The sequence below is a fragment of the Ischnura elegans genome, chromosome 11 (assembly GCF_921293095.1).
Source record: "Ischnura elegans chromosome 11, ioIscEleg1.1, whole genome shotgun sequence".
Taxonomy (NCBI): Eukaryota; Metazoa; Arthropoda; class Insecta; order Odonata; family Coenagrionidae; genus Ischnura; species Ischnura elegans.
This window is the reverse complement of record NC_060256.1, coordinates 80494434-80514052: the sequence shown is the minus strand read 5'-3', so window position 1 is coordinate 80514052 and position 19619 is coordinate 80494434. Positions and strand designations below refer to the sequence as shown.

At 30.9% G+C, this 19619-nt stretch overlaps 1 long non-coding RNA gene across 1 annotated transcript; it reads left to right on the top strand.

The window, feature by feature from the left end:
• Window positions 1-12389: 12389 nt before the first annotated feature.
• LOC124168213 lies at window positions 12390-13139 on the top strand. Its single transcript, XR_006866869.1, has 2 exons — window positions 12390-12596; window positions 12908-13139. It is a non-coding gene; the product is annotated as an uncharacterized LOC124168213 (long non-coding RNA).
• Window positions 13140-19619: the final 6480 nt, after the last annotated feature.

Below are 19619 nucleotides of genomic sequence, written 5' to 3'. Positions count from 1 at the left end.
AAAATGTTGATGTTGTTGAAATTGTTGCTGTTGATGAAAATATTGCTGTTGATGAAAATGTCTCTGTTGATGAAAATGTTGCTGTTGTTGAAAATAATGCTGTTGTTTAAAATGTTGCTCTTGTTGAAAATGTTGCTGTTGATAAAAATGTTGCTGTTGTTGAAAATGTTGCTGTTGTTGAATATATTGCTGTTTTTGAAACTGTATCTGTTGTTGAAAATATTGCTTTTGTTGAAAATGTTGCTGTTGTTAATAATGATGCGGTTGTTGAGAATGTTACTGTTGTTGAAAATGTTGCTCTTGATGAAAATGTTGCTTTTGCTGAAAATGTTGCTGTTCTTTAAATATTTTTGTTCTTGAAAATGTTGCTGTTAATGAAAATGTTGCTGTTCATGAAATGTTGCTTTTGATGAAAATGTTAATGTTGTTGAAAATTCTGGTGTTGATGAAAATGTTGCTGTTGATGAAAATGTTGCTGTTGATGAAAATGTTGCTGTTGACGAAAATGTTGCTGTTGATGAAAATGTTGCTGTTGTTGAAAATGTATCTGAAGTTAAATGTTGCTGTTGTTAAAAATGTTGCTGTTGATGAAATTGTTGCTGTTGATGAAAATGTTGCTGTAGATGAAAATGTTGCTGTTGTAGAAAATGTTGCTGTTTTTGATAATGTTGCTGTTGCTGAAAATGTTGATGTTGTTGAAATTGTTGCTGTTGATGAAAATATTGTGTTTGATGAAAAGTTCTCTGTTGATGAAAATGTTGCTGTTGTTGAAAATTCTGGTGTTGATGAAAATGTTGCTGTTGATGAAAATGTTGCTGTTGACGAAACTGTTGCTGTTGATGAAAATGTTGCTGTTGTTGAAAATGTAACTGTAGTTGAAAATGTTGCTGTTGTTTAAAATATTTCTATTGATGAAAATGTCTGTTGATGAAAATGTTGCTGTGAATGAAAATGTTTCTGTTAATGAAAATGTTGCTGTTGCTGAAAATGTTAATGTTGATGAAAATTTGTCTGTTGTGTAAAATGTTGCTGTTGTTGAAAATGTTGCTGTTGTTGAAAATGTTGCTGTTTTTGATAATGTTGCTGTTGTTGAAAATGTTGATGTTGTTGAAATTGTTGCTGTTGATGAAAATATTGCTGTTGATGAAAATGTCTCTGTTGATGAAACTGTTGCTGTTGTTGAAAATAATGCTGTTGTTTAAAATGTTGCTGTTGTTGAAAATGTTGCTGTTGATAAAAATGTTGCTGTTGTTGAAAATGTAGCTGTTGTTAAAAATGATGCTTTTGATAATGTTGCTGTTAATGATAATGTTGCTCTTGATTAAAATGTTGCTGTTAATGAAAATGTTTCTGTTAATGAAAATGTTGCTGTTGCTGAAAATGTTAATGTTGATGAAAATGTGTCTGTTGCGTAAAATGTTGCTGTTGTTGAAAATGTTGCTGTTGTTAAAAATGTTGTTGTTGTTGAAAATATTGCTTATGTGTAAAATGTTGCTGTTGTTGAAAATGTTGCTGTTGTTGACAATATTGCTGTTTTTGAAACTGTATCTGTTGTTGAAAATGTTGCTGTTGATGAAAAGTTTGCTGTTGATGAAAATGTTTCCGTTGTTGAAAATATTGCTGTTGTTGAAAATGTTGCTGTTGATGAAAATGTTGCTAATGATGAAAATGTTGCTGTTGATGAAAATATTGCTGTTGATGAACATGTTTCCGTTGTTGAAAATATTGCTGTTGTTGAAAATGTTGCTTTTGATGAAAATGTTGCTAATTATGAAAATGTTGCTGTTGATGAAAATGTTACTGTTGATTAAAATGTTGCTGTTGATTAAAATGTTGCTGTTGTCGAAAATGTATCTGTTGATGATAATGTTGCTGTTGATGAAAATGTTGCTGTTGATGAAATTGTTGCTGTAAATAAAAATATTGCTGTTGATGAAAATATTGCTGTTGACGAAACTGTTGCTGTTGATGAAAATGTTGCTGTTGTTGAAAATGTAACTGTAGTTGAAAATGTTGCTGTTGTTTAAAATATTTCTATTGATGAAAATGTCTGTTGATGAAAATGTTGCTGTGAATGAAAATGTTTCTGTTAATGAAAATGTTGCTGTTGCTGAAAATGTTAATGTTGATGAAAATTTGTCTGTTGTGTAAAATGTTGCTGTTGTTGAAAATGTTGCTGTTGTTGAAAATGTTGCTGTTTTTGATAATGTTGCTGTTGTTGAAAATGTTGCTGTTGTTGAAATTGTTGCTGTTGATGAAAATATTGCTGTTGATGAAAATGTCTCTGTTGATGAAAATGTTGCTGTTGTTGAAAATAATGCTGTTGTTTAAAATGTTGCTGTTGTTGAAAATGTTGCTGTTGATAAAAATGTTGCTGTTGTTGAAAATGTAGCTGTTGTTAAAAATGATGCTTTTGATAATGTTGCTGTTAATGATAATGTTGCTCTTGATTAAAATTTTGCTGTTAATGAAAATGTTTCTGTTAATGAAAATGTTGCTGTTGCTGAAAATGTTAATGTTGATGAAAATGTGTCTGTTGCGTAAAATGTTGCTGTTGTTGAAAATGTTGCTGTTGTTAAAAATGTTGTTGTTGTTGAAAATATTGCTTATGTGTAAAATGTTGCTGTTGTTGAAAATGTTGCTGTTGTTGACAATATTGCTGTTTTTGAAACTGTATCTGTTGTTGAAAATGTTGCTGTTGATGAAAAGTTTGCTGTTGATGAAAATGTTTCCGTTGTTGAAAATATTGCTGTTGTTGAAAATGTTGCTGTTGATGAAAATGTTGCTAATGATGAAAATGTTGCTGTTGATGAAAATATTGCTGTTGATGAAAATGTTTCCGTTGTTGAAAATATTGCTGTTGTTTAAAATGTTGCTTTTGATGAAAATGTTGCTAATTATGAAAATGTTGCTGTTGATGAAAATGTTACTGTTGATTAAAATGTTGCTGTTGATTAAAATGTTGCTGTTGTCGAAAATGTATCTGTTGACGATAATGTTGCTGTTGATGAAAATGTTGCTGTTGATGAAATTGTTGCTGTAAATAAAAATATTGCTGTTGATGAAAATATTGCTATTGTTGGTAATGTTGTTGTTGAAAATGTTTCTTTTATTGAAAATATTTCTGTTGTTGAAAATATTGCTGTTGTTGAAAATGTTGCTGTTGTTGAAAATGTTGCTGTTGAAGAAAATGTTGCTGTTGTCGAAAATGTTGCTGTTGATGAATATGTTGCTTTGTTTTAAATGTTGCTGTTGATGAAAATGTTGCTGTTATTGAAAATGTTGCTGTTATTGAAAATGTTATTGTTGCTGAAAATGTTGCTGTTGTGTAAAATGTTGCTGTTGTTGCTGTTGAGAAAGTTGATGTTGCCCTTTTTAAAAATGTTGCCTATGTTGAAAATGTTGCTGTTGTTGTAAATATTGCTGTTGTTGAAAATGTTGCTGTTGATGAAAATGTTGTTGTTGTAGATTATATTGCTGTTGATGAAAATATTGCTGTTAACGAAAATATTGCTGTTGATGAAAATGTTGCTGTTGATGAAAATGTTGCTGTTGATGAAAATTTTGCTGTTGATGAAAATGTTTCTGTTTATTAATATATTGCTGTTGTTAAAAATGTTGCTGTTGTTGAAAATGATGATGTTGTTGAAAATGTTGCTGTTGATGAAAATGTTGCTGTTGTTAAAAATGTTGCTGTTCTTGAAACTGTGTCTGTTGTTGAAATTGTTGCTTTTGATGAAAATGTTGCTGTTGATGAAAATGTTTCCGTTGTTGAAAATTTTGCTGTTGTTGAAAATGTTGCTGATGATGAAAATGTTGCTAATGATGAAAATGTTGCTCTTGATGAAAATGTTACTGTTGATTAAAATGTTGGTGTTGATGAAAATTTTGCTGTTGATGAAAATGTTGCTGTTTATTAATATGTTGCTGTTGTTGAAAATGTTGCTGTTGTTGAAAATGATGATGCTGTTGAAAATGTTGCTGTTGATGAAAATGTTGCTGTTGTTAAAAATGTTGCTGTTGTTGAAACTGAGTCTGTTGTTGAAAATGGTGCTGTTGATGAAAATGTTGCTGTTGATGAAAATGTTTCCGTTGTTGAAAATGTTGCTGTTGTTGAAAATGTTGGTGATGATGAAAATGTTGCTAATGATGAAAATGTTGCTGTCGATGAAAATGTTACTGTTGATTAAAATGTTGCTGTTGATGAAAATGTTGCTGTTGTTGAAAATGTTGCTGTTGATGAAAATGTTGCTGTTGTTAAAAATATTGCTGTTGTTGAAACTGAATCTGTTGTTGAAAATGGTGCTGGTGATGAAAATGTTGCTGTTGATGAAAATGTTTCCGTTGTTGAAAATGTTGCTGTTATTGAAAATGTTGGTGATGATGAAAATGTTGCTAATGATGAAAATGTTGCTGTCGATGAAAATGTTACTGTTGATTAAAATGTTGCTGTTGATGAAAATGTTGCTGTTGTTGAAAATGTTGCTGTTGTTGAAAATTAACTGTTGTTGAAAATGTATCTGTTTATGATAATGTTGCTGTTCATGAAAATGTTGCTGTTGATAAAAATGTTCTGTTGATTAAAATTTTGCTCTTGATATAAATGTCTGTTGATGAAAATGTTGAAGTTGATGAAAATGTTGCTGTTGATGAAAATGTTGCTGTTGAAGAAAATGTTGCTGTTGATGAAAATTGTTCCGTGGATGAAAATGTTGCTGTAGTTGAAATTGTTACTGTTGTAAAAATGTTTCTGTTGATGATAATATTGCTGTTGATGAAAATGTTGCTGTAGTTGAAAATGTTTCTTTTGATGAAAATGTTGATGTTGATGAAAATGTCTGTTGATGAAAATGTTGCTGTTGATGAAAATGTTGCTGTTGATGAAAATATTGCTGTTGTTTAAAATGTTGCAGTTGTTCTAAATGTTGCTGTTGTTGAAAGTGCTACTGTTGATGAAAATGTTGCTGTGTATGTAAATGTTGCTGTTGATGAAAATGTTACTGTTGATGAAAATGTTGCTGTTGATGAAAATGTTGCTGTTGTTGAAAATGTTTCTGTTGATGAAATTGTTGCTGTTGATGAAAATGTTGCTGTTGATGAAAATGTTGCTGCTGTTGAAAATGTTGTTGTTGTTGATCATGTTTCTGTTGTTGAAAATGTTGCTGTTGATGAAACAGTTTCTGTTGATGAAAATGTTGCTGTTGATGAAAATGTCTCTGTTGACGAAAACGTTCCGTTGTTGAAAATATTGCCGTTCTAAAACGTTGCTGTTGATGAAAATGTTGCTTTTGTTGAAAATGTTGCTGTTGATGAAATTGTTGCTTTTGATAAAATATTGCTGTTGATGAAAATATTGCTATTGTTGGAATTGTTGTGGTTGAAAATATTTCTTTTATTAAAAATATTGCTGTTATTGAAAATATTGCTGTTGTTGAAAACCTTGCTGTTGTTGAAAATGGTGCTGTTGTTGAAAATGGTGCTGTTGATGAAAATGTTGCTGTTGATAAAAATGTTGCTCTTGATGAAATTAATGCTCATGACGAAAACGTTGCTGTGGATGAAAATATTGCTTTGTTCTAAATGCTGCTGTTGATGAAAATGTTTCAGTTTTTGAAAATGTTATTGTTGTTGAAAATGTTCTTTTGTGTAAAATGTTGCTTTTGTTGTTATTGAGAAAGTTGCTGTTGTTGAAAATGTTGACTATGTTGAAAATAATGCTGTTGTTGAAAATGTTGCTGTTGTTGAAAATGTTGCTTTTGTTGAAAATGGTGCTGTTGTTGAAAATGTTGCTGTTGTTGAAAATGTCTCTGTTGTTGAAAATGCTGCTGTTGATGAAAATGTTGCTGTTGATGAAAATGTTAATGTTGATGAAAATGTTGCTGTTGATGAAAATGTTGCTGTTGATGAAAATGTTGGTGTTGACGAAAATATTACTGTTCATTAAAATGTTGCTGTTGTTAAAATGTTGCTGTTGATGAAAATGATGCTGTTGTTGAAAATATTGCTGTTGTTGAAAATGTTGCTGTTGTTAATAATGATGCGGTTGTTGAGAATGTTACTGTTGTTGAAAATGTTGCCCTTAATGAAAATGTTGCTTTTGCTGAAAATGTTGCTGTTCTTCAAAATATTGCTGTTCTTGAAAATGTTGATGTTAATGAAAATGTTGCTGTTCATGAAATGTTCCTTTTGATGAAAATGTTAATGTTGTTGAAAATTCTGGTGTTGATGAAAATGTTGCTGTTGATGAAAATGTTGCTGTTGATGAAAATGTTGCTGTTGACGAAAATGTTGCTGTTGATGAAAATGTTGCTGTTGTTGAAAATGTAACTGATGTTGAAAATGTTGCTGTTGTTAAAAATGTTGCTGTTGATTAAATTGTTGCTGTTGATGAAAATGTTGCTGTAGATGAAAATGTTGCTGTTGTTGAAAATGTTGCTGTTTTTGAGAATGTTGCTGTTGTTGAAAATGTTGATGTTGTTGAAATTGTTGCTGTTGATGAAAATATTGCTGTTGATGAAAATGTCTCTGTTGATGAAAATGTTGCTGTTGTTGAAAATTCTGGTGTTGATGAAAATGTTGCTGTTGATGAAAATGTTACTGTTGATGAAAATGTTGCTGTTGACGAAACTGTTGCTGTTGATGAAAATGTTGCTGTTGTTGAAAATGTTGCTGTTGTTGAAAATGTTGCTGTTGTTTAAAATGTTTCTATTGATGAAAATGTCTGTTGATGAAAATGTTGCTGTTAATGAAAATGTTTCTGTTAATGAAAATGTTGCTGTTGCTGAAAATGTTAATGTTGATGAAAATGTGTCTGCTGTGTAAAATGTGGCTGTTGTTGAAAATGTTGCAGTTGTTGAAAACGTTGTTGTTGTTGAAAATATTGCTTATGTGTAAAATGTTGCTGTTGTTCAAAATGTGGCTGTTGTTGACAATATTGCTGTTTTTGAAACTGTATCTGTTGTTGAAAATGTTGCTGTTGATGAAAATGTTGCTGTTGATGAAAATGTTTCCGTTGTTGAAAATATTGCTGTTGTGGAAAATGTTGCTGTTGATGAAAATGTTGCAAATGATGAAAATGTTGATGTTGATAAAAATGTTACTGTTCATTAAAATGTTGCTGTTGATTAAAATGTTGCTGTTGATTAAAATGTTGCTGTTGTTGAAACTGAATCTGTTGTTGAAAATGGTGCTGTTGATGAAAATGTTGCTGTTGATGAAAATGTTTCCGTTGTTGAAAATGTTGCTGTTGTTGAAAATGTTGGTGATGATGAAAATGTTGCTAATGATGAAAATGTTGCTGTCGATGAAAATGTTACTGTTGATAAAAATGTTGCTGTTGATGAAAATGTTGCTGTTGTTGAAAATGTTGCTGTTGATGAAAATGTTGCTGTTGTTAAAAATATTGCTGTTGTTGAAACTGAATCTGTTGTTGAAAATGGTGCTGTTGATGAAAATGTTGCTGTTGATGAAAATGTTTCCGTTGTTGAAAATGTTGCTGTTATTGAAAATGTTGGTGATGATGAAAATGTTGCTAATGATGAAAATGTTGCTGTCGATGAAAATATTACTGTTGATTAAAAAATTGCTGTTGATGAAAATGTTGCTGTTGTTGAAAATGTTGCTATTGTTGAAAATTAACTGTTGTTGAAAATGTATCTGTTTATGATAATGTTGCTGTTCATTAAAATGTTGCTGTTGATAAAAATGTTGCTGTTGATTAAAATTTTGCTCTTGATATAAATGTCTGTTGATGAAAATGTTGCAGTTGATGAAAATGTTGCTGTTGATGAAAATGTTGCTGATGAAGAAAATGTTGCTGTTGATGAAAATTGTTCCGTGGATGAAAATGTTGCTGTAGTTGAAATTGTTACTGTTGTAAAAATGTTTCTGTTGATGATAATATTGCTGTTGATGAAAATGTTGCTGTAGTTGAAAATGTTTCTTTTGATGAAAATGTTGCTGTTGATGAAAATGTCTGTTGATGAAAATGTTGCTGTTGATGAAAATGTTGCTGTTGATGTAAATTTTGCTGTTGTTTAAAATGTTGCTGTTGTTGTAAATGTTGCTGTTATTGAAATTGCTACTGTTGATGAAAATGTTGCTGTGTATGTAAATGTTGCTGTTGATGAAAATGTTACTGTTGATGTAAAATGTTGCTGTTGATGAAAATGTTGCTGTTGTTGAAAATGTTTCTGTTGATGAAATTGTTGCTGTTGATGAAAATGTTGCTGTTGATGAAAATGTTGCTGTTGTTGAAAATGTTGTTGTTGTTGATCATGTTTCCGTTGTTGAAAATGTTGCTGTTGATGAAACAGTTTCTGTTGATGAAAATGTTGCTGTTGATGAAAATGTCTCTGTTGACGAAAACGTTCCGTTGTTGAAAATATTGCCGTTGTCTAAAACGTTGCTGTTGATTAAAATGTTGCTGTTGTTGAAAATGTTGCTGTTGATGAAATTGTTGCTTTTGATAAAATATTGCTGTTGATGAAAATATTGCTATTCTTGGAATTGTTGTGGTTGAAAATATTTCTTTTATTAAAAATATTGCTGTTATTGAAAATATTTCTGTTGTTGAAAACCTTGCTGTTGTTGAAAATGTTGCTGTTGATGAAAACGTTGCTGTTGATAAAAATGTTGCTCTTGATGAAATTAATGCTCATGACGAAAACGTTGCTGTGGATGAAAATATTGCTTTGTTTTAAATGCTGCTGTTGATGAAAATGTTGCAGTTTTTGAAAATGTTATTGTTGTTGAAAATGTTCTTTTGTGTAAAATGTTGCTTTTGTTGTTGTTGAGAAAGTTGCTGTTGTTGAAAATGTTGACTATGTTGAAAATAATGCTGTTGTTGAAAATGTTGCTGTTGTTGAAAATGTTGCTTTTGTTGAAAATGGTGCTGTTGTTGAAAATGTTGCTGTTGTTGAAAATGTTGCTGTTGTTGAAAATGCTGCTGTTGATGAAAATGTTGCTGTTGATGAAAATGTTAATGTTGATGAAAATGTTGCTGTTGATGAAAATGTTGCTGTTGATGAAAATGTTGGTGTTGACGAAAATATTACTGTTCATTAAAATGTTGCTGTTGTTAAAATGTTGCTGTTGATGAAAATGATGCTGTTGTTGAAAATATTGCTGTTGTTGAAAATGTTGCTGTTGTTAATAATGATGCGGTTGTTGAGAATGTTACTGTTGTTGAAAATGTTGCTCTTAATGAAAATGTTGCTTTTGCTGAAAATGTTGCTGTTCTTCAAAATATTGCTGTTCTTGAAAATGTTGATGTTAATGAAAATGTTGCTGTTCATGAAATAATGCTTTTGATGAAAATGTTAATGTTGTTGAAAATTCTGGTGTTGATGAAAATGTTGCTGTTGATGAAAATGTTGCTGTTGATGAAAATGTTGCTGTTGACGAAAATGTTGCTGTTGATGAAAATGTTGCTGTTGTTGAAAATGTAACTGATGTTGAAAATGTTGCTGTTGTTAAAAATGTTGCTGTTGATGAAATTGTTGCTGTTGATGAAAATGTTGCTGTAGATGAAAATGTTGCTGTTGTTGAAAATGTTGCTGTTGTTAAAAATGTTGCTGTTGATGAAATTGTTGCTGTTGATGAAAATGTTGCTGATGATGAAAATGTTGCTGTTGTTGAAAATGTTGCTGTTTTTGAGAATGTTGCTGTTGTTGAAAATGTTGATGTTGTTGAAATTGTTGCTGTTGATGAAAATATTGCTGTTGATGAAAATGTCTCTGTTGATGAAAATGTTGCTGTTGTTGAAAATTCTGGTGCTGATGAAAATGTTGCTGTTGATGAAAATGTTACTGTTGATGAAAATGTGACTGTTGACGAAACTGTTGCTGTTGATGAAAATGTTGCTGTTGTTGAAAATGTTGCTGTTGTTGAAAATGTTGCTGTTGTTTAAAATGTTTCTATTGATGAAAATGTCTGTTGATGAAAATGTTGCTGTTAATGAAAATGTTTCTGTTAATGAAAATGTTGCTGTTGCTGAAAATGTTAATGTTGATGAAAATGTGTCTGCTGTGTAAAATGTGGCTGTTGTTGAAAATGTTGCAGTTGTTGAAAATGTTGTTGTTGTTGAAAATATTGCTTATGTGTAAAATGTTGCTGTTGTTCAAAATGTGGCTCTTGTTGACAATATTGCTGTTTTTGAAACTTTATCTGTTGTTGAAAATTATGCTGTTGATGAAAATGTTGCTGTTGATGAAAATGTTTCCGTTGTTGAAAATATTGCTGTTGTGGAAAATGTTGCTGTTGATGAAAATGTTGCAAATGATGAAAATGTTGCTGTTGATAAAAATGTTACTGTTGATTAAAATGTTGCTGTTGATTAAAATGTTGCTGTTGATTAAAATGTTGCTGTTGTTGAAAATGTATCTGTTGATGATAATGTTGCTGTTGATGAAAATGTTGCTGTTGATGAAATTGTTGCTGTTGATAAAAATATTGCTGTTGATGAAAATATTGCTATTGTTGGTAATGTTGTTGTTGAAAATGTTTCTCTTATTGAAAATATTGCTGTTGTTGAAAATATTGCTGTTGTTGAAAATGTTGCTGTTGTTGAAAATGCTGCTGTTGATGAATATGTTGCTGTTGATGAAAATGTTGCTGTTGTCGAAAATGTTGCTGTTGATGAATATGTTGCTTTGTTTTAAATTTCCTGTTGATGAAAATGTTGCTGTTATTGAAAATGTTGCTGTTGTTGAAAATGTTGTTGTTGCTGAAAATGTTGCTGTTGTGTAAAATGATGCCGTTGTTGCTGTTGAGAAAGTTGATGTTGCTGTTGTTAAAAATGTTGCCTATGTTGAAAATGTTGCTGTTGTTGAAAATGTTGCTGTTGTTGAAAATGTTGCTGTTGATGAAAATGTTGCTGTTGTAGATTATATTGCTGTTGATGAATATTGCTGTTGATGAAAATGTTGCTGTTGATGAAAATGATGCTGTTGATGAAAATTTTGCTGTTGATGAAAATGTTTCTGTTTATTAATATGTTGCTGTTGTTAAAAATGTTGCTGTTGTTGAAAATGATGATGTTGTTGAAAACGTTGCTGTTGATGAAAATGTTGCTGTTGTTAAAAATGTTGCTGTTGTTGAAACTGTGTCTGTTGTTGAAATTGTTGCTGTTGACGAAAATGTTGCTGTTGTTGAAAATGTTGCTGTTGTCGAAATTGTATCTGTTGTTGAGAATGTTGCTGTTGTTGAAAATATTGCTCTTGATGAAAATGTTGCTTTTGCTAAAATGTTGCTGTTCTTGAAAATATTGCTGTTCTTGAAAATGTTGCTGTTAATGAAAATGTTGCTGTTCATGAAATGTTGCTTTTGATGAAAATGTTAATGTTGTTGAAAATTCTGCCCATGTGGAAAAATTTTCTGGTCCAGTACTGGATTCATGCTGGTTAAGTACTGGATTTATACTGGGTCAGTATTAATGCAGTACTGGACCAGAACCGGCCAATACTGGGCCAGAACCGGCCAGTACTGGGCCAGTATTAATTCATTACTGGACCAGAACCGGCTAGTACTGGGCCAGAACCGACCAGTATTGATTTAGTACTGGAACAGAACCGGCCGGTACTGGGCCAGAACCGGCCGGTGTTAAACCAGTACTGGACCAGAACCGGCTAGTACTTGACAAGAACCGGCCAGTACTTGACAAGAACCGGCCAGTACTGGGCCAGAACCGGCCGGTATTAAACCAGTAATGGACTAGAACCGGCCAGTACTGGACCAGAACCGACCGGTACTGGGCCAGAAACGCCAGTACTGGGCCAGAACCGGCCGGTAATAAACCAGTAATGGACTAGAACCGGCCTGTACTGGACCAGAAACGGCCAGTACTGGACCAGAACCGACCAGTACTGGGCCAGATACGCCAAAACTGGGCCAGAATCTCCAGTCCAGATTGGGAAATTAATGCATGTACAGAAATTAAACCTTCAATTTTTGCCATATAATTTTAAAAACATGCTTCAACGAAAAGTTATAAATATGCATTTTTAATGTATTCATTGCGTTTTCACAGAATAAATATTATCAACAATTTTAACTAAGATCTTACAGTGAATAATACTATTTTACATGTTTCTTTCATGGAAGTTTGGTCTAGTGAGGAAGTTAAAGGTTGATGATTAGTGCATTACGTCATCTGAATCATTCTTTGATTTCCATGCGCGTAGCGCATTGTCTTTTGTCATTGAGCTCGGCGCCATCTTGGATTCTCTGGACTTCGAAAAATTTCACTCCCGTATGCTCTCTAGAATAACCATAGAGCGTACGGGAAAATCACTTTTTTCAATTTTAGAGTAAATGCCCTATGGTAACGTCAATTTCCGGTCCTTATCCCACTCCCACTTTCGAGCCAGCGTCGCTACTTCCAGTGTAGATAGATCGTTCAGTCTCGCTTGTGGTGTGCGTGTGTCAACATGGCTAGGTATCGTTCTCAAAGAAGAGAGGCTCCTCGGAGACCCGTGGAGAAAATCATCAAGGATTGCACTCCCGTAAATATACCAGTTTGCCTTGTGAACAAATTCTTCCAGCTGGAGCTGTAAATGTGTGGGTTGCTGACACCATTGGACCAAACTTCCTTAGAAGTAAGTTCTTTAAAACAACTATAATCCTATTAATAGCTGGGCCATATGCCATCACTGGTGCTTCGATGAATCACCTAAAAGGCCTTAGTCTAAAAAACTGCCTTTTATAAGGTCTTAAATAATTTTCTTTGGGCCGATTAAGCTTTGGACAGAGTATAATTACAGGTTAGTTATTGTTTCGTTAGTTATTGCATACACAGTAATCCCAACACTAATGAAACAATGAAAGTCAAAACAATAGTGATAGTAAATTAATGGAGAGGATAAAGATATTTCAATGCTTTTATGCTTTCTCCATCCTTCATTTTCAGACTATGCAGAACACTACGCGAGAGCCAGAAATATAAAGGTGGAAGATCACAGTTGTGTCAAGAAGCAATTGTACACGAGATTGTGCGAAATTCGAAAAAAGGCAAAGGCAAACTTAAATACGTCTATTTAATGAAATATTAATTCTTAATTACTATCTTTTTTGACCATATATCTTTCTATGTAACCGAATTATATGACTTGAAATAAACCTTTAAAATGTTTTTTTTTCAATGCGATTATTTTATTCAAATTTGATTATAGCACTAGGCCGGAACCAGCCCAGTACCGCTTGGAGCTGGCCCGGTACCGGCCCAGTAACGGCCCAGAACCGGCCCAGTAAGGGACCGGAACTGGCCCAGTAACGGCCCGGAACCGGCCCAGTAACGGCCCGGAACCGGCCCAGTACCGGCCCGGAACCGGCCCAGTACCGGCCCGGAACCGGCCCAGTACTGGGCCGATACTGGCATTTTCTTGCCAATTTTGGAAGTATCCCAGTACTGGGCCAATACTGGCCCAGTACTGGGATTTTTCCGCATGGGTGGTGTTGATGAAAATGTTGCTGTTGATGAAAATGTTGCTGTTGATGAAAATGTTGCTGTTGACGAAAATGTTGCTGTTGATGAAAATGTTGCTGTTGTTGAAAATGTAACTGATGTTGAAAATGTTGCTGTTGTTAAAAATGTTGCTGTTGATGAAATTGTTGCTGTTGATGAAAATGTTGCTGTAGATGAAAATGTTGCTGTTGATGAAAATGTTGCTGTTTTTGAGAATGTTGCTGTTGTTGAAAATGTTGATGTTGTTGAAATTGTTGCTGTTGATGAAAATATTGCTGTTGATGAAAATGTCTCTGTTGATGAAAATGTTGCTGTTGTTGAAAATTCTGGTGTTGATGAAAATGTTGCTGTTGATGAAAATGTTACTGTTGATGAAAATGTTGCTGTTGACGAAACTGTTGCTGTTGATGAAAATGTTGCTGTTGTTGAAAATGTTGCTGTTGTTGAAAATGTTGCTGTTGTTTAAAATGTTTCTATTGATGAAAATGTCTGTTGATGAAAATGTTGCTGTTAATGAAAATGTTTCTGTTAATGAAAATGTTGCTGTTGCTGAAAATGTTGCAGTTGTTGAAAATGTTGTTGTTGTTGAAAATATTGCTTATGTGTAAAATGTTGCTGTTGTTCAAAATGTGGCTGTTGTTGACAATATTGCTGTTTTTGAAACTGTATCTGTTGTTGAAAATGTTGCTGTTGATGAAAATGTTGCTGTTGATGAAAATGTTTCCGTTGTTGAAAATATTGCTGTTGTGGAAAATGTTGCTGTTGATGAAAATGTTGCAAATGATGAAAATGTTGCTGTTGATAAAAATGTTACTGTTGATTAAAATGTTGCTGTTGATTAAAATGTTGCTGTTGATTAAAATGTTGCTGTTGTTGAAAATGTATCTGTTGATGATAATGTTGCTGTTGATGAAAATGTTGCTGTTGATGAAATTGTTGCTGTTGATAAAAATATTGCTGTTGATGAAAATATTGCTATTGTTGGTAATGTTGTTGTTGAAAATGTTTCTTTTATTGAAAATATTGCTGTTGTTGAAAATATTGCTGTTGTTGAAAATGTTGCTGTTGTTGAAAATGCTGCTGTTGATGAATATGTTGCTGTTGATGAAAATGTTGCTGTTGTCGAAAATGTTGCTGTTGATGAATATGTTGCTTTGTTTTAAATTTCCTGTTGATGAAAATGTTGCTGTTATTGAAAATGTTGCTGTTGTTGAAAATGTTGTTGTTGCTGAAAATGTTGCTGTTGTGTAAAATGATGCCGTTGTTGCTGTTGAGAAAGTTGATGTTGCTGTTGTTAAAAATGTTGCCTATGTTGAAAATGTTGCTGTTGTTGAAAATGTTGCTGTTGTTAAAATGTTGCTGTTGATGAAAATGTTGCTGTTGTAGATTATATTGCTGTTGTAGATTATATTGCTGTTGATGAATATTGCTGTTGATGAAAATGTTGCTGTTGATGAAAATGATGCTGTTGATTAAAAAATTGCTGTTGATGAAAATGTTTCTGTTTATTAATACGTTGCTGTTGTTAAAAATGTTGCTGTTGTTGAAAATGATGATGTTGTTGAAAACGTTGCTGTTGATGAAAATGTTGCTGTTGTTAAAAATTTTCTGTTGTTGAAACTGTGTCTGTTGTTGAAATTGTTGCTGTTGACGAAAATGTTGCTGTTGTTGAAAATGTTGCTGTTGTCGAAATTGTATCTGTTGTTGAGAATGTTGCTGTTGTTGAAAATGTTGCTCTTGATGAAAATGTTGCTTTTGCTAAAATGTTGCTGTTCTTGAAAATATTGCTGTTCTTGAAAATGTTGCTGTTAATGAAAATGTTGCTGTTCATGAAATGTTGCTTTTGATAAAAATGTTAATGTTGTTGAAAATTCTGCGGTGTTGATGAAAATGTTGCTGTTGATGAAAATGTTGCTGTTGATGAAAATGTTGCTGTTGACGAAACTGTTGCTGTTGGTGAAAATGTTGCTGTTGTTGAAAATGTAACTGTTGTTGAAAATGTTGCTGATGTTTAAAATGTTGCTGTTGATGAAATTGTTGCTGTTGATGTAAATGTTGCTGTAGATGAAAATGTTGCTGTTGTTGAAAATGTTGCTGTTTTTGATAATGTTGCTGTCGTTGAAAATGTTGATGTTGATGAAATTGTTGCTGTTGATGAAAATGTTGCTGTTGATGAAAATGTCTCTGTTGATGAAAATGTTGCTGTTGTTGAAAAAAATGCTGTTGTTTAAAATGTTGCTGTTGTTGAAAATGTTGCTGTTGATAAAAATGTTGCTGTTGATGAAAATGTTGCTATTGTTGAAAATGTTGTTGTTGTTGAAAATGTTTCTTTTATTGAAAATGTTGCTGTTGCTGAAAATGTTGCTGTTGTTGAAAATGTGGCTGTTGTTGAAAATGTTGCTGTTGATGAAAATGTTGCTGTTGTTGTTGTCGAAAATGTTGCTGTTTTTGTTGTCGAAAATGTTGCTTTTGTTGTTGAAATGTTGCTGTTGTGGTATTCTTTTAAAATTTTGCTGTTTTTGTTGTTGTTGTTGAAAATGTTGCTGTTGTTGTTGTTGAAAATATTGCTGTTGTTGCTGTTGAAAAAGTTGCTGTTGCTGTTGTTAAAAATGTTGCCTATGTTGAAAATGTAGCTGTTGTTGAAAATGTTGCAGTTATTGAAAATGTTGCTGTTGAAAATTTTGTTGTTGTTGAAAATGCTGCTGTTGTTGAAAATGTTGCTGTTGTTGAAAATGTGGCTGTTGTTGAAAATGTTGCTGTTGATGATAATGTTGCTGTTGATGAAAATGTTGCTCTTGATTAAAATGTTGCTATTGATGAAAATGTCTGTTGATGAAAATGTTGCTGTTAATGAAAATGTTTCTGTTAATGAAAATGTTGCTGTTATGAAAATGTTAATTTTGTTAAAAATGTGTCTGTTGTGTAAAATGTTGTTGTTGTTGAAAATGTTTCAGTTGTTCAAAATGTTGCTGTTGTTGAAAATATTGCTGTTGTTTAAAAATGTTTCAGTTGTTGAAAATGTTGCTGTTGTTGAAAATATTGCTGTCGTTGAAAATGCTGCTGTTGTTGAAAATGTTGCTGTTGTTGAAATTATTGCTGTTGTTGAAAATGTTGCTGTTCATGAAAATGTTGCTGTTGTTAAAAATATTGCTTTTATTGAAACTGTATCTGTTGTTGAAAATGTTGGTGTTGATGAAAATGTTGCTGTTGATGAAAATTTTTCCGTTGCTTAAAAATGTTGCTGTTGTTGAAAATGTTGCTGATGATGAAAATGTTGCTGATGATGAAAATGTTGCTAATGATGAAAATGTTGCTGTTGATGAAAATGTTGCTGTTGATTAAAATGTTGCTGTTGATGAAAATGTTGCTGTTGATGAAAATGTTGCTTTTGCTGAAAATGTTGCTGTTCTTGAAAATATTGCTGTTCTTGAAAATGTTGCTGTTAATGAAAATGTTGCTGTTGTTAAAAATGTTGCTGTTATTGAAACTGTATTTTGTTGAAAATGTTGCTGTTGATGAAAATGTTAATGTTGTTGAAAATGTAACTGTTGTTGAAAATGTTACTGTTGTTTAAAATGTTGCTGTTGATGAAATTTTTGCTTTTGATGAAAATGTTGCTGTAGATGAAAATGTTGCTGTTGTTGAAAATGTTGCTGTTTTTGATAATGTTGCTGTTGTTGAAAATGTTGATGTTGATGAAATTGTTGCTGTTGTTGAAAATGTTGCTGTTTTTAATAATGTTGCTGTTGTTGAAAATGTTGATGTTGATGAAATTGTTGCTGTTGATGAAAATGTTGCTGTTGATGAAAATGTCTCTGTTGATGAAAATGTTGCTGTTGTTGAAAATATTGCTGTTGTTTAATATTATGCACACATGAGTTTTTCAAAAAAATGAAAGATATGAAAAAAGTTAAGAAATGTCAAAAAAAGGAAAGAAATGTCAAAAAAATGAAATAAATGTCAAATAATGACAGACGTTTTATAAAAAAAATAGTTAAAGAAATGTTGTCAAAAAATAAGAGAAATTTTGTCAAAAAATTAAAGAAATGTTTTCAAAAAAATTAAAATAAATTATGTAAAAAAAATGAAATAAATATTTTCAGAAAAATGAGAGAAATTTTTTCAAAAAAATTAAATGTAAGATGTTAAAAAAAAAGAAAATAATGTTGTAAAAAATGAAAGAAATATTTTCAAAAAAAACGAATGAACTATTGTCAAAATATAAAAGGAATAACAAAAAAATAAAAGGTATGTTCCCAAAAAAGAAATGTCAAAAAAATAAAAAAAATTAAAAGAAATATTGTCAAAAAATAAAAGAAATGACGTCAAAAATAAAAGAAATGTCGAAAAAATAAAAAAAATGTTGTCAAAAATATTGTTTAAAAAAACATTAAAAAATGTCAAAAATAAAATAAATGAAAAAAAATGAAAAATATGTTGTCAAAAAATGAAAGAAATGTCAAAAAATGAAAGAATAAGTGTCAAAAAATGAAAGAATTGTTGTCAAAAAAGGAAAGAAATGTTGTCAATGAAAGCAAATAAATGTCAAAAAATGATAGAATTCCAGTTAAAAAAATTAAGTACATGTAAATATGAAAGAATTGTCAATAAATGAAAGAAATGTTAAAAAAAATGAAGAATTATTTAAAAAAATAATTGTTTCAAAAAAATAAAAGAAATGTCAAAAAAATAAAGGTAAAATTGTCAATATAAAGAAAATGAGTTTCAAAAATATCAAAATAAATGTCAAAAAATAAAAGAAATGTTTTCAAGGAAAAATATAAGAAAGATAACCCAAAAAAATTGAAGAAATATTGTCATAAAAATAAAAGTAATGTTGTCAAAAAATAAATGAAATGTCAAAAAAAAAAAGAAATGTCAAAAAACGTTGTCAGTAAAATATAAGAAAATATTGCCAAAAAATTAAAAAAATGTTAGAAAAAATATAAAAAATGGTGTCAAAAAAGTTGTCAAAAAAAATAAAAAATGACTAAAAATTTAAAAAATGTCAAAAAAATGAAATTATTGTTGTCAATAAAATGAAAGAAATGTTGTCAAAAAAGGAAAGAAATGTCAAAAAATTAAAGAAATGTCAAAAAAATGATAGAATTGTTGTCAAAAAAAAGGAAAGAAATGTTGTCAAAAATTGAAATAAATACCAAAAAAAGAAAGGTCAAAAAAATAAAATGAATGTCAAATACATGAAAGAATTGCAGAAAAAAAAATGAAATTAATGAAAAAAATGAAAGAATTGTCAAAAAATGAAAGTAATGTCAAAAAAATGAAAGAATTAATGTCAAAAAAAATAAATGCTGTCATAAAAATGTCAAAAAATTAAAGAAATGCCAAAAAATGTCAAAAAATACTAAAACATTTTGTCAAAAAATAAAAAAATGTCAAAAAAATTTAATAAATGTCAAAAAAAATAAAATAATGTTGTCAAAAAATGATAGAAATGTCAAAAAATTGAAACAAATGTCAAAAAAATGAAAAAAATGTTGTCAAAAAAATGAAAGAAATGTTGTAAACAAATGAAAGAAATGTCAAAAAATGTTAGAAATGTTGTCAAAAAATTAAGGAAATGCTGTCGAAAAAATGAAAGAAATGTCAAAAAATGAAAGAAATATTGTAAAAAATATTTAAAGAAATGTTGTTAGAAAATGAAAGATATGTAAAAAAATGAAAGAAATGTTGTCAAAAAATGAAAGAAATGTAAAAAAAATGCAAGAAATATTGTAAAAAATAATTAAAGAAATGTTGTCAAAAAAATGAAAGAAATAATGTCAAAAAATGTAAGAAATATTTAAAAAATAATTAAAGATATGTTATCAAAAAAAGAAAGAAATATTGTCTAAAAATGAAAGAAATGTTGTAAAATAATTTAAGAAATGTAAAAAATGCGGGAATTGTTGTCAAAAAATAAAGGAGATATTTTCAGAAAAAATGAAAGAAATGTTGTCAGAAAAAATGGAAGAAATGTCAAAAAAATGAAAGAAATGTTGTGTTAAAAAATTAAAGAAATCCTCCGACGTTAGAGTGAAATCTTTTCGATGGATGCCGCATTCCAGGTGACCATTTTTTGTTAAAAAATTTTTACTTCAATGGTATTCTATTAAAACATTAAGTTATTTTTAAATATTAGAGCACAAAATCAGTA